This window comes from Dendropsophus ebraccatus, chromosome 12 (assembly GCF_027789765.1).
Source record: "Dendropsophus ebraccatus isolate aDenEbr1 chromosome 12, aDenEbr1.pat, whole genome shotgun sequence".
In the NCBI taxonomy this organism is placed as follows: Eukaryota; Metazoa; Chordata; class Amphibia; order Anura; family Hylidae; genus Dendropsophus; species Dendropsophus ebraccatus.
Genome location: NC_091465.1, coordinates 84,801,353 through 84,817,665, shown reverse-complemented (window position 1 = coordinate 84,817,665; position 16,313 = coordinate 84,801,353). Strand labels below are relative to the sequence as shown.

General features: G+C 42.0%; 1 protein-coding gene across 2 annotated transcripts in view; it reads left to right on the top strand.

Moving 5' to 3' along the window:
• The window catches only part of LRRC4B (leucine rich repeat containing 4B), a 104,692-nt gene that overhangs the window by 19,848 nt on the left and 68,531 nt on the right, over window positions 1–16,313 (top strand). The window contains exon 1 of one of the 2 annotated variants that reach the window (XM_069946965.1): window positions 1,454–1,531. The exons of the other annotated variant lie outside the window; for it this stretch is intronic. The gene's annotated coding sequence lies outside the window, so the exon portion shown is untranslated. Of the gene's footprint in view, window positions 1–1,453; window positions 1,532–16,313 lie in introns of those variants that run through there. 2 annotated transcript variants of the gene reach the window in all.

The window sequence follows — 16,313 nt, the reverse complement described above, 5'->3', positions numbered from 1 at the left end:
AGAGGCACGTCCAGGTATGGGCCAAGGTAATGGACTGGCACTGAAGAAGCATAGTCAGGAACACTCAAACAGGTCAGAAGGGGCAGAGAGGCCGTAAAGGGCAGAAGATCAGGCAGAGACAGAGTCAGGAAACACAGAATATGGAGTACTGAGCAGAAACACCTTCACCTGGAACACTAGCAAACCAAAAGGAGGAGGCAAGGGAGACTAGGTGTGGATTCCTTATACCTGGCTGTCTCGCAACAGATTTGGGCCAATGCTGGCCCTTTAAACAACGGAAAGAATACACAGACAGAGTTAACCAAGTGGCTCTGTACACTGAGAAGCACATGGTGTGGAACAGACCACCTGCCTTATACTCTTCATAGAAAATACTACATTTATTTGGCTGGGTTCCCACTTGGTGTTTTGGTCAGTGTTTTTGGCCAAAACCAGGAGTGGAACCAAAAACTGTAATGGAAAGATTTACACCATTTTATTAACCCAAATACTACTTATGAAATCAGCCTTTATATGGAGACTATAATGATTGTTCTGGATCAGGTCTTGGTTGTCCTTGACCAGTGATATAGTAAGTAAGTCTATACAATGATTTGCTGCAGAGTTATAACACTCCATTGACCCTGTGTGCATATTCTATACTGTGTCCTCTAAGATGCAGCTTGACAATAGTATTCCCAGCCTCCAGGTTGTGACTGACAGGGAGGAGGCAGACTGAAGCTGCATCTCATAGGAATACACAGAGACTTTATAGTGTCAGGTAGTTTTAAATACAAAAGTCTCTATATTATTCTTAAATAACACTTTTAACAATGATAACATTTCCAGAGTGCTTCTTTAATGCAAAGTCAAAACAGGAACATTTAAGGAGCTAGGACTCGCTGAGGGACAGATGGAAAGTAAGTATGGCCACTCCTGTGGTGTGTGAGGTCTGTAATATCATTGCACTGCTGTCATCACGCATCTATGTAGATGTTGGTAAAAGCTTCTCCTGGGATGCGATCTCCATGTAAGACATTGGTTTCGGAGAGGTAAACATTTATTCTCTTTTTCAACTCCTGTGAGCCCGGGCCAGCGACTCCTTGACGTCCTACTGTATATAGCTCATACAGCTGGATTATGTTTATCTAAAGGCTGCAGGAAGCATCGGGGTCTGCCAAAAATGTGTTTACCACAAAGCGCTACTGTGCTGTATCGCTCAGCGGTTACGTGTCTTGTGAAAGGATCACCATGGCGCCCTGCTGGGGCATAAATAGTTAAATTTAGTTAAATTTAAATGTGTCCTTGGGGAAGTAGTAACCTAAATAACACTTGACCCAAACACAAAGCATCCTTGTAATATAAATGGTTGTTGATCTTGGATGTGAGCTGCCCCGGTGACATCAGGAACATGTCGTCCTCTCGTTGATGGCAGTCTCCATGATCACTGCGAGCAAAAGGGAAGCAGCACCCATGGCTTCTTCACTAATGCTCCGGATCTGCGCACATTTCCCATCATCCAAGATATACAGCCATGTCCTCTAACACATAGGTAAGCGGTGCGGCACAGGCCCGGTACGTCCTCTCCATACTATGACATGATGCAGTGACACAGCCCTGGGCTTGTATCATCACTGTGACAGCCATTTGTGGTAGTGTATTATTATGACTGGGCAGCTTCTCACCCTCCGTCCTCCCATCATGTAACAAACCCTGCGAGCACAGAAGGAGCGAGCGAGCGAGCGAGCAGGAAGTGGTTGTGAGAATTTGTTTCCATGACAACAACAGAGAGTGTAGAAAATTCTTCTGAAAATGAATAGCAACAGGCAGAGGAAGATAGAGGCAGCGAGGAAGGGTGGGGGACGAGAAAAGATGGGGCAGGAGTATAGGGGGGCAGATGGAAAGAGGGATGGAGGTATTTGGAAACATCGAGAGGAATCAGGGGACAAAAGAGAGGAACGATGAAAGGAGAGGGGGGAAGAAGGAGGAATGAGAAGAAACCGGGGGGAAATGGAGGAGAATGAATAAGAGGAAGAAGGACAGGAGAGGAATAAGGAGGAGCCGGAGGAAGCATGAGAAGAAGTCCAGGGGAATGAGAACGAACAGCAAGAAAATGGAGGGGAATTATTTAGAGGATGGATGGGAGAGAAATAAGAAAAGGTAGGAGGAAGCATGAGAAATCCGAAGGAACGAGAAGGAATACGAGGAAAATGGATGTTCATGCATAAGAAGAAGAAGGACAAGAGAGGAATATGGAGAAGTGAGGGGAAGTATGAGGAAAAGTCCATGGGGAATGAGAAGGAACAACACGGAAAATGGAGGGGAATGAATAAGAAGAAGAATGGAAGAGGAATAAGGAGAGGTAGAAGGAAGCTAAGGAAATCCAAAGGAATGAGAAATAAGGGGAAAATAAAGGGGAATGAATAAGATGAAGGGAGAGGAATAAGAAAAAGGTGGAAGGAAGCATGAGAAATCCAAAGGAACAAGAAGAAATAAGGGGGAAATAAAGGGGAATGAATAAGAGGAAGGGAGAGGAATAAGAAGAGGTAGAAGGAACCATGAGAAATCCGAAGGAATGAGAAGAAATAATGGGGAAATAAAGGGGAATGAATAAGAGGAAGGAAGAGGAATAAGAGGAAGGGAGAGGAATAAGAAGAAGGATGGAAGAGGAATAAGGAGAGGTAGAAGGAAGCTTAAGAAATCCAAAGGAATGAGGAGAAAGAAGGGGAAAATAAAGGGGAATAAATAAGAGGAAGGCAGAGGAATAAGCAGAGGTAGGAGGAAGCATGAGAAATCCGAAGGAACAAGAAGGAATACGGGAAAATGGATGGACATGCATAAGAAGTAGAACAAGAGAGGAATATGGAGAGGTAATAGGAAGCTTAAGAAATCCTAAGGAATGAGAAGAAGTAAGGGGAAAATAAAGGGGAATGAATAAGAGGAAGGATGAAAGAGAAATAAGTAGAGGTAAAAGGAAGCTTAGGAAATCCAAAGGAATGAGAAGAAGTAAGGGGAAAATAAAGGGGAATGAATAATAGGATGGATGAAAGAGAAATGAGAAGAGGTAGAAGAAAGCTTAAGAAATCCAAAGGAATGAGTACAATAAAGGGGAATGAATAGGAGGAAAGAAGAGAGCAATAAGGAAAGGTAGTAGGAAGCATGAGAAATCCAAAGGAATGAGAAGAAGTAAGTGGAAAATAAAGGGGAATGAATAAGAGAAAAGAAGAGAGGAATAAGGAGAGGTAGAAGGAAGCTTAAGAAATCCAAAGGAATGAGGAAAATAAAGGGGAATGAATAAGAGGAAGAAATGGAGAGGAATAAGGAGAGGTAGAAGGAAGAATGAGAAATCTAAAGGAATGAGAAGACATAAGGGGAAAATAAAGGGGAATGAATAAGAGGAAGGGAGAGGCATAAAAAGAGGTAGAAGGAAGCATGAGAAATCCGAAGGAATGAGAAGAAATAAAGGGGAATGAATAAGAGGAAGGGAGAGGAATAAGAAGAGGTGGAAGGAAGCATGAGAAATACGAAGGAATGAGAAGAAATAATGGGGAAATAAAGGGGAGTGAATAAGAGGAAGGGAGAGGAATAAGAGGAAGGGAGAGGAATAAGAAGAAGGATGGAAGAGGAATAAGGAGAGGTAAAAAGAAGCATGAGAAATTCAAAGGAATGAGGAGAAATAAGGGGAAAATGGATGGACATGCATAAGAAGAAGAAGGACAAGAGAGGAATATGGAGAAGTGAGTGGAAGTATGAGGAAAAGTCCATGGGGAATGAGAAGGAACAACAGGGAAATTAAAGAGGAATGAATAAGAAGAACAATGGAAGAGAAATAAGGAGAGGTAGAAGGAAGCTTAAGAAATCCAAAGGAATGAGGAGAAAGAAGGGGAAAATAAAGGGGAATAAATAAGAGGAAGGCAGAGAAATAAGGAGAGGTAGAAGGAAGCTTAAGAAATCCAAAGGAATGAGGAGAAAGAAGGGGAAAATAAAGGGGAATGAATAAGAGGAAGGATGAAAGAGGAATAAGAAGAGGTAGAAGGAAGCTTAGGAAATTCAAAGGAATGAGAAGAAGTAAGGGGAAAATAAAGGGGAATGAATAATAGGATGGATGAAAGAGGAATGAGAAGAGGTAGAAGAAAGCTTAAGAAATCCAAAGGAATGAGTACAATAAAGGGGAATGAATAGGAGGAAAGAAGAGAGCAATAAGGAAAGGTAGTAGGAAGCATGAGAAATCCAAAGGAATGAGAAGAAGTAAGTGGAAAATAAAGGGGAATGAATAAGAGAAAAGAAGAGAGGAATAAGGAGAGGTAGAAGGAAGCTTAAGAAATCCAAAGGAATGAGGAAAATAAAGGGGAATGAATAAGAGGAAGGAAGGGAGAGGAATAAGGAGAGGTAGAAGGAAGAATGAGAAATCTAAAGGAATGAGAAGACATGAGGGGAAAATAAAGGGGAATGAATAAGAAGGAAAAGAGGAATAAGGAGAGGTAGAAGGAAGCATGAGAAAGCCAAAGGAATGAAAAGTAAGAGGAAAATAAAGGGGAACGAATAAGAGGAAGGATGGGAGAGGAATAAGGAGAGGTAGAAAGAAGCATGAGAAATCCACATGAATGAGAAGAAGTAAGGGGAAAATAAATGGGAATGAATAAGAGGAAGGATGGGAGAGGAATAAGGATAGGTAGACGAAAGCATGAGAAATCTATAGGAATTAGAAGGAACACAGGAAAAAGGAGGGGAATTAATAAGAGGAAGGAAACAATGAGTAGAAGGAAGCACAGGAAATCAAAAAGAATGAGAGAAGTAAGGGAAAAATAAAGGGGAATGAATAAGAGGAAGGATGGGAGAGGAATAAGGAGAGGTAGAAAGAAGCATGAGGCATCTAAAGGAATGAGAAGAAGAAAGGGGAAATGGAGGAGAATGAATAAGAGGAAGGATGAAAGAGTAAAAAGGAGAGATAGGAGGAAGCATGAGAAAAAGACCAGGGGAATTAGTAGGGATGGGGGCAGAAAGGAAGGGAATCATTAAGGAAGAAAGAAGTAATTGAATGGAGAGAGGAGGAAAGAAGTAAATGAAGAAATTTTGAAGAATTTAAAAGGAATGAGGGGAGAAAGAAAGGGAATGAATAAAGAAAAAAGGAGAGGAACAATCAGGATGGGAGGATTGATATGGGGAAATTGAAAAGAATAAAGAGAAATGAAGAGGGGAGGAGGAATAAAGTGAGGTGAGAGAACGCATCTAGAACTATGGGGAGGAATGAGGGAAGAAAGAATGGGAAGGATTAATGAAGAAAGCAGAGGAGTAAGGAAAGGTAGAAAGAAGCATGAGGTAAAGTCCAAGGAAAAAAAGAGATGAAGAGATAGAGGGACAAATTATTAAGGGAGAGGAACAAGGACTTGTGTGAAGGAGCATTAGGAGAAATCCAAGGGAATGGGGAGGAGAGGAGAGAAAAAGGAGGAATGATTAAGGGAGAGGAGAAGGGAAAAGGAGAGGTGGGGGGGGGGAAGAAGGGATAAAAGCATGATAAAAGAAGAATAATCATGACAGGCATTGAAAGGAATGAAAATAGAGGGAGAGAGGAAGAAGGGTAGAGGGGAGAGGCATGTGTAGAGATCCAAGGGAATGAGGAGGAATGAAGGGACTGATGAAAGGGAGGGAAAGAGAGGAAAGCCCGGGGTAATGAGAGGGAATGAAGAGACAAAGGAACGGAATGATAAACGTAGAGGTAGATGTAGAAATGGGTACTGGTGAAAAGAAGCAAAATGAGAAGGAAAGCAAATAATACGGCCAAAAAGGCACTAAAAGGAGAAAGTTGGGGAGAGAATTCTAGGATTGTTAGAACAGTCAAGGGGCCTAAAGACTGAGACTGCGGCTTGATAAAACCACATGGAAACCACTAGCCTTCCTCTCTTGAGACTTGTGAGTGCTGCTACTCTTGTTTCTTAAAGACACCAGGCATGGATACCTTTTGCAAGTAATTACGTTGGATTGTGCGTTACTTGCTGTGCCATCTCTTCCAGTGGATAGTCACCAGCTGGCACCTTGCCGTACCCTCTGAGGCCTGCAGAGGTTATTGCCCAGTGTACCTGGAGGTAATACCTCCACTCTCATTTAACCTTTTTCATATCAGTTCTCAGAATCAGGCAGTGAAATTCTAATATGGTACCCCGGGTTTTAATTGTAGCCACTTATTAAGACAAGTACTGAGCTTGGTTCTGTTACTTAAAGCTTATTTCTAGTCCAACCCAAGTAGTCCTATCTATTGGATATTTAATAAGTGCTGGATCACCGGTGGTTTAACAACTGGGGCCACCTTAATCTGTCAAAATAGAGGACCCTATTCCTCCATCCACAAGACGACAGCTGGGAGAAGTTTTATTGCAGTGGAAGTCAAGCATGAGCACTGGCCCCCCATTTAATATCTACTGTATGAGACTGATGGAAACAGCCAAGCATATCACCTGTTTCTGTAAGTGCCATAGATAGATACCCTATACATACACTATAGATACCCTCTACCCTATACATAGAACAGCATAGAACTGACTATACTTATATCACCTGTTGCATACGAAGGATATGCTCAAAATATGACCGGTATGTGGCACCTGAGGACTGGAGGTGGGGAACACTGATCTAGCATATCCAGTGTATAGGAGATTCATTCTTCTGCCTGTAAAGCCAAATGTAATGAGCATGGTTGTACAGTGGTGCCGTCTGTAGTGACAGTTCCTTCTGTTCTGGTTCTGTTCCCGGAATTAATTTAGTTCTGGTATTCATGATCTGGTACTGTATATATGTAATGGGAATAGTTGTGGTACTGTACTTACTAAGCCTGGATGTGGTACTGTATATATGTAATGGACATAGTTGTGGTACTGTACTTACTAAGCTTGGTTCTGGTACTGTATATATGTAATGGGCATAGTTATGGTACTGTACTTACTAAGCTTGGATGTGGTACTGTATATATGTAATGGACATAGTTGTGGTACTGTACTTACTAAGCTTGGATCTGATACTGTATATATGTAATGGGCATAGTTGTTGAACTTTATTTAATAAGTTTGGTAGTGGTACTGTATATATGTAATAGGCATAGTTATGGTACTGTATTTAATAAGTTTGGTAGTGGTACTGTATATATGTTATGGGCATAGTTGTGGTACTGTATTTACTAATCTTGGTTCTGGTACTGTATATATGTAATGGGCATAGAATGGTACTGTATTTATAAAGTTTGGTAGTGGTACTGTATATATGTAATGGGCATAGTTGAGAAACTTTATTTCCTAAGTTTAGTAGTGGTACTGTATATATGTAATGGGCATAGTTGTGGTACTGTATTTAATAAGTTTGGTAGTGGTACTGTATATATGTAATGGGCATAGTTGTGGTACTGTATTTAATAAGTTTGGTAGTTGTACTGTATATATGTAATGGGCACAGTTGTGGTACTGTATTTAATAAGTTTGGTAGTGGTACTGTATATATGTAATGGGCATAGTTAAGAAACTTTATTTCCTAAGTTTGGCAGTGGTACTGTATATATGTAATGGGCATAGTTAAGAAACTTTATTTCCTAAGTTTAGTAGTGGTACTGTATATATGTAATGGGCATAGTTGTGGTACTGTATTTAATAAGTTTGGTAGTTGTACTGTATATATGTAATGGGCATAGTTAAGAAACTTTATTTCCTAAGTTTGGTAGTGGTACTGTACATATATAATGGGCATAGTTGTGGTACTGTATTTATTAAGCTTGGATCTGATACTGTATATATGTAATGGACATAGTTGAGGTACTCTATTTACTAAGTTTGGTAGTGGTACTGTATATATGTAATGGTTGTGGTACTGTATGCACTGAACTTGATTCTGTTCCTGTATTTATGGAATAATTAGCACTGTTTCTGCTACCATATATCAGCTTAGTTGTGGCACTGTATTTACTGAGCTTGGTTCTGGTACTGAAACTATGGAATAAACTTTCTAGTTCTAGTTGCCTCTGATATTAAAGAGGTTTTCCCATTTTGAAAAGTTATCCCCTATGAACAGGATATTCTGTATGAAGCAGAACCATTCATAGGCAACATACTGCTTCATTCTTCAGACTCAGGTCCTCCTTATCATGGATGCCCCAAACCCAGCAGTCGGACCCCCTGCAATCAGATAATCAGGCAGCTATCCCCTATCCAGTGAGGATAATTCTGCAAGTTAACCCCTTTAATGTTCTTAGTACTGGTGCTGTATATATGTAATAGGCTTAGTTATTGTATGGTATTTATGTTATCCTACACATGTTGCAAGTGTATGGACACCTTTGGTGTAATTTTTACCAGTCTGACACAGTGCTCTCTGCTGCGACCTCTATCCATGTCAGGAACTGTCCAGAGCAGATGCGAATCCTCACAGAAAACTGATCCTGCTCAGGACAGTTCCTGACATGGACAGAGGTGGCAGCAGAGAGCACTGTGTCACACCGGAGAGAATACACCACTTCCTGCAGGGCATACAGCAGCTTGAAGTACCTCTTAAAGGAGTATGGTTTTCTTACATTTCATATCTTTTTTCTTTATGGTACTTTATGTATTGTGCTTGGTTCTGGTATGTGACTTTAGCTTGATATTAATGAGTCTGCTGCTGGTACCATACTTATACAAAGAGCTTATTTGTGGTACTCTACATGCTGAGCTTGATGCAGGTACCATATACATGCAATGAGCTTATTTGTGGTACTCTACATGCTGAGCTTGATGCTGGTACTGTATATATGCAATGAACTGAGTTATGGTACTCTAGTGGCTCTGCAGTCAGATCCATCAGTAAGCTTATCTAGTGGCTCTGCAGTCAGATCCATCAGCAAGCTTGTCTAGCGGCTCAGCAGTCAGATCCATCGGTGAGCTTGTCTATTGGCTCTGCAGTCAGATCCATCGGTGAGCTTGTCTATTGGCTCTGCAGTCAGATCCATCAGCGAGCTTGTCTAGTGGCTCTGCAGTCAGACCCACCAGCGAGCTTGTCTAGTGGCTCAGCAGTCAGACCCATCAGCAAGCTTGTCTAGTGGCTCTGCAGTCAGACCCACCAGTGAGCTTGTCTAGTGGCTCTGCAGTCAGACCCACCAGCGAGCTTGTCTAATGGCTCAGCAGTCAGACCCATCAGTGAGCTTGTCTAGTGGCTCAGCAGTCAGACCCATCAGCGAGCTTGTCTAGTGGTTCAGCAGTCAGATCCATCAGCAAGCTTGTCTAGTGGCTCAGCAGTCAGACCCATCAGCGAGCTTGTCTAGTGGCTCTGCAGTCAGACCCATCAGCGAGCTTGTCTAGTGGCTCTGCAGTCAGACCCACCAGCGAGCTTGTCTAGTGGCTCTGCAGTCAGACCCACCAGCGAGCTTGTCTAGTGGCTCAGCAGTCAGACCCATCAGCGAGCTTGTCTAGTGGCTCAGCAGTCAGACCCATCAGCGAGCTTGTCTAGTGGCTCTGCAGTCAGACCCATCAGCGAGCTTGTCTAGTGGCTCTGCAGTCAGACCCACCAGTGAGCTTGTCTAGTGGCTCAGCAGTCAGACCCATCAGCGAGCTTGTCTAGTGGCTCTGCAGTCAGACCCATCAGCGAGCTTGTCTAGTGGCTCTGCAGTCAGACCCACCAGCGAGCTTGTCTAGTGGCTCAGCAGTCAGACCCATCAGCGAGCTTGTCTAGTGGCTCTGCAGTCAGACCCATCAGCGAGCTTGTCTAGTGGCTCAGCAGTCAGACCCACCAGTGAGCTTGTCTAGTGGCTCTGCAGTCAGACCCATCAGCGAGCTTGTCTAGTGGCTCTGCAGTCAGACCCATCATCGAGCTTGTCTAGCAGCTCAGTCTCCGGCCACTCTTTCCTTCTCGTGAGAGATCAACCAAGATCAACTAATTCTGATCAAATCAAAGTTGATTTCTTGACGTTCTGAGATTGTACAACAGAAACCATCTCTGTCATGTGCACATGATGTTCTCCTTCTCATTTGGCCTTGGGATGTCTGGGAAATATTGTGAGATCGATCCCTTTCTCTTCGGCTTTTTCTTCTAAACTCAGAAAACACCATGTAAGTAAGTGTCTGAACATCTCTACTTTATGTTCTTTCTCAGCTCCATGTAACCTTCCAGAAACTTCCAGACATCCGCACTCCTTACTCCGTCTAGGAAAAAAAGATTTGTAACAAATTTAAGGGACCTTGGTTTTTATACAGTGAACTTTTTGGTAAAAATAAAATGTTCTCTGTACTCTGTGGGTCAGTACCAATACAGCAATGCCCAAATGATAGAACTTTTTTATTTTTCCATATGGGTTCTCATTTTTTGCATCTGTGATCTGTAGTTTTTTTAGCAGTATGATTTTGGTTCAGATGGGACTTTTTGATTTCGTTTTATAATTTTTTTATTGTCAAAAAAAAAAATAAAAAATAGGGGTGATTTTTAGGGCTTTTATATACAGTGGTACCTTGGTTTAAGAGTAACTTGGTTTAAGAGTGTTTTGCAAGAAGAGCTCACAGTTTTCCAAAATTGTAACTTGGATTAAGAGCATTGCTTTGGTTTAAGAGCTCCCTGTACTGGGTGGGAGGGGGAGTGGAGGAGGGGCATGGTCTGCATAGCGGGGTCTACAACACTGTACTCTGACCCAGGAAGTCTCCCTCATCTTCCAAATCATGGCAGATCCACTTCAGGCTGGGGCTTGCATCAGGGGACAGGACTGTGGAGGTAATCTCTTTATAGCTGTAACCCCTCTCTCCCCGGACAGAGAGTGCTGCGTGTATGTGCCCACATCTGCCCTGCTAATTCCTTCACACTCAGCTATACACACTGCTACTATTTTCGTCCTGCACTCACACTCAGCTATACACACTGCTGCTATAATGTGCCTGCACTTACACTCAGCTATTCACACTGCTGTATAGAAAAGCTCTGTGATTCTCACTTCCTGATCGGTCCATGCTGAACACACGCCCATCCCCATTGTTGTCATGTGACCACACAGACCTCTGACAGCAGCCCTGCTTCTCTATTCTATCCTGTTGTACTACACTACTGCATTATGGGGATCTGCAGCTCCGTCCTGTATCTACAAACTGCTGCTGTGTTATCGGGTTTATGCAGTTACTATACATTATACTCCACATGCTGCTATACTGTACAGTAACTTATATATCACTTGACCTGCTGCTGTGTTATCAGAGTTATACAGTTACTATACATTATATACCACATGCTGCTATACTGTACAGTAACTTATATATCACATATCCTGCTGCTGTGTTATCAGGGTTATACAGTTACTATACATTATATACCACATGCTGCTATACTGTACAGTAACTTATATATCACATATCCAGCTGCTGCAGTGTTATCAGGGTTATACAGTTACTATACATTATACACCACATGCTGATTGCTATACTGTACAGTAACTTATATATCACATATCCAGCTGCTGTGTTATCAGGGTTATACAGTTACTATACATTATACACCACATGCTGCTATACTGTACAGTAACTTATATATCACATATCCAGCTTCTGTGTTATCAGGGTTATACAGTTACTATACATTATACACCACATGCTGCTATACTGTACAGTAACTTATATATCACATATCCAGCTGCTGTGTTATCAGGGTTATACAGTTACTATACATTATACACCACATGCTGATTGCTATACTGTACAGTAACTTATATATCACATATCCTGCTGCTGTGTTATCAGGGTTATACAGTTACTATACATTATATACCACATGCTGCTATACTGTACAGTAACTTATATATCACATATCCAGCTGCTGTGTTATCAGGGTTATACAGTTACTATACATTATACACCACATGCTGATTGCTATACTGTACAGTAACCAGGGGCGTAGCTAATGTCTCTTGGGCCCTGGTGCAAGAGGTCAACTTGGGCCCCCTCTTACCACATACTGACTAATAACACCACATACTAACACCACCGCTGCTATTGACTAATACCACCACATACTGACTAACACCACCGCTGCTACTGAATAAAATCCTCTGTACATAGACCAATATCACTTCATACACTCATATAGAGGTGGACACACTCTACACAGGCTCTATACACCATATACATTACAGTGCAGTTATATCTGGTGACTCACAGGGGACGTCTTCTCTGATCGGAGTTCTTCCCTTTTCATCTTCTCCATCTGCCCTGAGCCGTCATGAGAACTTCTCCGAACCACAAATCCACAGAATCTACCAGACAGACATATTAGACTCCTCGCTCCTCACCATCCTCATCTCTATACACACTGCACATCTGTATTGGCTCCAGGGTTATACAGTTACTATACATTATACACCACATGCTGCTATACTGTACAGTAACTTATATATCACATATCCTGCTGCTGTGTTATCAGGGTTATACAGTTACTATACATTATATACCACATGCTGCTATACTGTACAGTAACTTATATATCACATATCCAGCTGCTGCAGTGTTATCAGGGTTATACAGTTACTATACATTATACACCACATGCTGATTGCTATACTGTACAGTAACTTATATATCACATATCCAGCTGCTGTGTTATCAGGGTTATACAGTTACTATACATTATACACCACATGCTGCTATACTGTACAGTAACTTATATATCACATATCCAGCTGCTGTGTTATCAGGGTTATACAGTTACTATACATTATACACCACATGCTGATTGCTATACTGTACAGTAACTTATATATCACATATCCTGCTGCTGTGTTATCAGGGTTATACAGTTACTATACATTATATACCACATGCTGCTATACTGTACAGTAACTTATATATCACATATCCAGCTGCTGTGTTATCAGGGTTATACAGTTACTATACATTATACACCACATGCTGATTGCTATACTGTACAGTAACCAGGGGCGTAGCTAATGTCTCTTGGGCCCTGGTGCAAGAGGTCAACTTGGGCCCCCTCTTACCACATACTGACTAATAACACCACATACTAACACCACCGCTGCTATTGACTAATACCACCACATACTGACTAACACCACCGCTGCTACTGAATAAAATCCTCTGTACATAGACCAATATCACTTCATACACTCATATAGAGGTGGACACACTCTACACAGGCTCTATACACCATATACATTACAGTGCAGTTATATCTGGTGACTCACAGGGGACGTCTTCTCTGATCGGAGTTCTTCCCTTTTCATCTTCTCCATCTGCCCTGAGCCGTCATGAGAACTTCTCCGAACCACAAATCCACAGAATCTACCAGACAGACATATTAGACTCCTCGCTCCTCACCATCCTCATCTCTATACACACTGCACATCTGTATTGGCTCCAGGGTTATACAGTTACTATACATTATACACCACATGCTGCTATACTGTACAGTAACTTATATATCACATATCCAGCTGCTGTGTTATAAGGGTTATATGGTTACTATACATTATACACCACATGCTGATTGCTATACTGTACAGTAACTTATAATATTATATATTCAGCTGTTTCTTAAATGTTTGTTTCATTTGTTTTACATGTTATTCAGAGTAAAAAAAATCATTATTTTTGGGGTGTGGACCTAATAGTCTGCATTTCATTGATTTCTTATGTGAAAATTTGCTTTGGTTTAAGTGTGATTTGGATTACAAGCGCAGTCCCAGAACTACTTATGCTCATAATCCAAGGCACCACTGTATATTTTAAAACTTTGAAAAAACAATTTTAAATTTTTTAAGTCCACCATAGGAGACTATTATAAGCAGTTTTTAGATATCTAGATTATATTGCTTATACTGATCAATGCTGTGCAATAACTAGATCATTGTTCTGCTGGTAAAGTTATTATGGCTGGTACAAAGGGGGGTGGGGAGAGCCTGGCCAGGCACTGAACACCAGGGAGGCATTTAAATGGAGTGATTACTACTGATCAAGGCATTTAAAGGGAAACTACCAGCAGGTATTTAACCTACTAATAGCTCCCTATACCTTACAGGCACTGAGAATGGAGGTAAGTGTCATCTATCAGGACTGTTTCTGTGATATTAAGAAAGGTGTTTTGGTGCACTGGGGGCAGGACTAGGAGGGGCAAGCTAGCCGGGGGCCAATCAGTGTAATGGAGAGAGTAGTCCCGCCCACATTGCACCAAAATGACATATTAGCATATGGATTAAACTAATAGTATGGAAAAGGTGCAGAGGATGGAGCTAAGTAACTTAAGGCCACATTACACATTACCACATTACACGGCACAATATTAAGGAAGCAAGTGCCGACCTGTTAGCTCGGCGCTTGCTTGCCCCTAGTTTCCTGCTATGTTATCACACACAGAGACATTGAGTAGAAGGGGCCACTGGGAGCAGCGGAAGGAGTGCCCTGGATAATCCTTAGAATGTCTAGGTAGCCCATTAAAGTCAATGGTGGTCCGCTGCCACCAATCCTATTTCTCGGAGTGTTGAGCAGCAGACCATCGCTATTATGATCGGCCGTTTCAACATGTTGAAAGACCACAGTCAGCCAACATCATGCATGTCAGATGATCGTAGCCTTTAAACATATGCTATTACAGTATGGCTGATAGTCGTTTGGTGTAATAGGGCTTTTACCTTCATCCTCAGTGTTCGGTGTCCCATAGGGAGCTATTAGCAGGTTAGATACTTCTAACCTGTTGACAGTTTCCCTTTAATTGGTTAAAGGATTGACATCAATGTGATTACTGATGCCAATCATTTGCGCTGAGTGCTGATAGCAGCCGGCACTTGCTGGGTATATCGCTATCTCAGCTCCTGAGATCCTATCACACCAGGCCACCACTTGTGTGCGAAACATGTAGGACGTAGAGCGTTAAGGGGTTAAAGAATTCAAGCCATGCATAGGGAAGAAGATGCATAGCAAGGAACCACTTGGGCCTTCTTGCCATGATAGGCCCCTTGTCGCACTCGACAAATTATCCAGCATGCAGTAGACACTGTGAGAATCAGTGCACAATGGTGACTGTAATAAATCCCTTCCAACTAGAGGTAAGGAGCCAGAATGCAGCTAGCGGAATGTAAAATCACGGCCGTCGCTGCGCAGCTCTGATTTACAGGCTCCAAAGTACAACAGGAGAAACATTTAATAAAAAGGAAAGGTAGATATTGCATAAAGCCTCCTTTTATCAAAACCAATAGTCCGACATGTCTTCATGAACAGTTAATCATCGATATAACCTGACATTCTTGTTTCGCACAATGAATTCCTTGAAAACCTTTGGCTTCAAAACACAAAACCCTCCGCAGATGGAAGAATTTGTCACCAGCTGAAAGCCAAAAACAAAAATGGCCTTTTTCTTCCCATAGAAACGAGCGGGAGAGAACGTCCCCTGATAAAAGGGAAGACGTATTGGCTATTACAGTTGTTCAGACCGGCCGTATGTGATCAATGACGCCGGGTGAAGGATGAGCCATCTTGTTTTGAGAACATTTCGAGAACATTCTTTTCGGAAGGATAATTTGTGAATGAAAGATTTTTCCGGAATTAAAGGGCTGTGGTCCAGCTATCCGATGAAAAGCACGGACGACTTCTTTGTGCCTGTCACTTTAAAAAAACAACGGTGATGGCCTAAAGATGGGGTGAAAGTTTGATCGGTTGGGGCTCTGGATGTTCAGACCCCCACGATCATTACAGCTAGGGAAGTGTTTGGCTAAATGTTTATGTCCATGACTTACTGTGATTTCCATAGACATATAATGGAGACGTCTCCTACACCGAAACGGGAAGGAGTGAGAGAATTTCCTGCTCTTTCTAACAATCAGTAGGGGCCTAAACATCCAGGAGAGAGCAAACGTTTCTACCCCTCTATCTAACAATCAGCTGGGGTCTGAACACCCATACCCCAAAAGATCAGACTTCTCTTTAGGGTCTGTCTAGTGATCAGTGGGGTCACCAAGAGATCAAACTCTTTACTTGGTTCTATCTAACGATCAGTGGAGGTCTGAATACCAAGAACCCAACAGGTCAAACCTTTTCTATGTAATGATCCATAGGGATCGGAACTCCCAGACCTCAACCACTCAATCTTTTCTTCTAGCTCTAGTGATTGTTGGGGGTCTGAACTTCAGGACCCCAAAAGATGAAACTTTTTATCTGGCTTTATCTAATGATTCATAGGGATCTGAACACCCAGACTCCAATCCATCAAACTTTTCTCCAAACAGACCCCTTCTAGATCCAGACTCCTTCTATGTAATGATCCATAGGGATTGGAACTTTCAGACCTCAACCACTCAATCTTTTCTCCTGGCTCTTGCGATTGTTGGGGGTCTGAATCTCAGGACC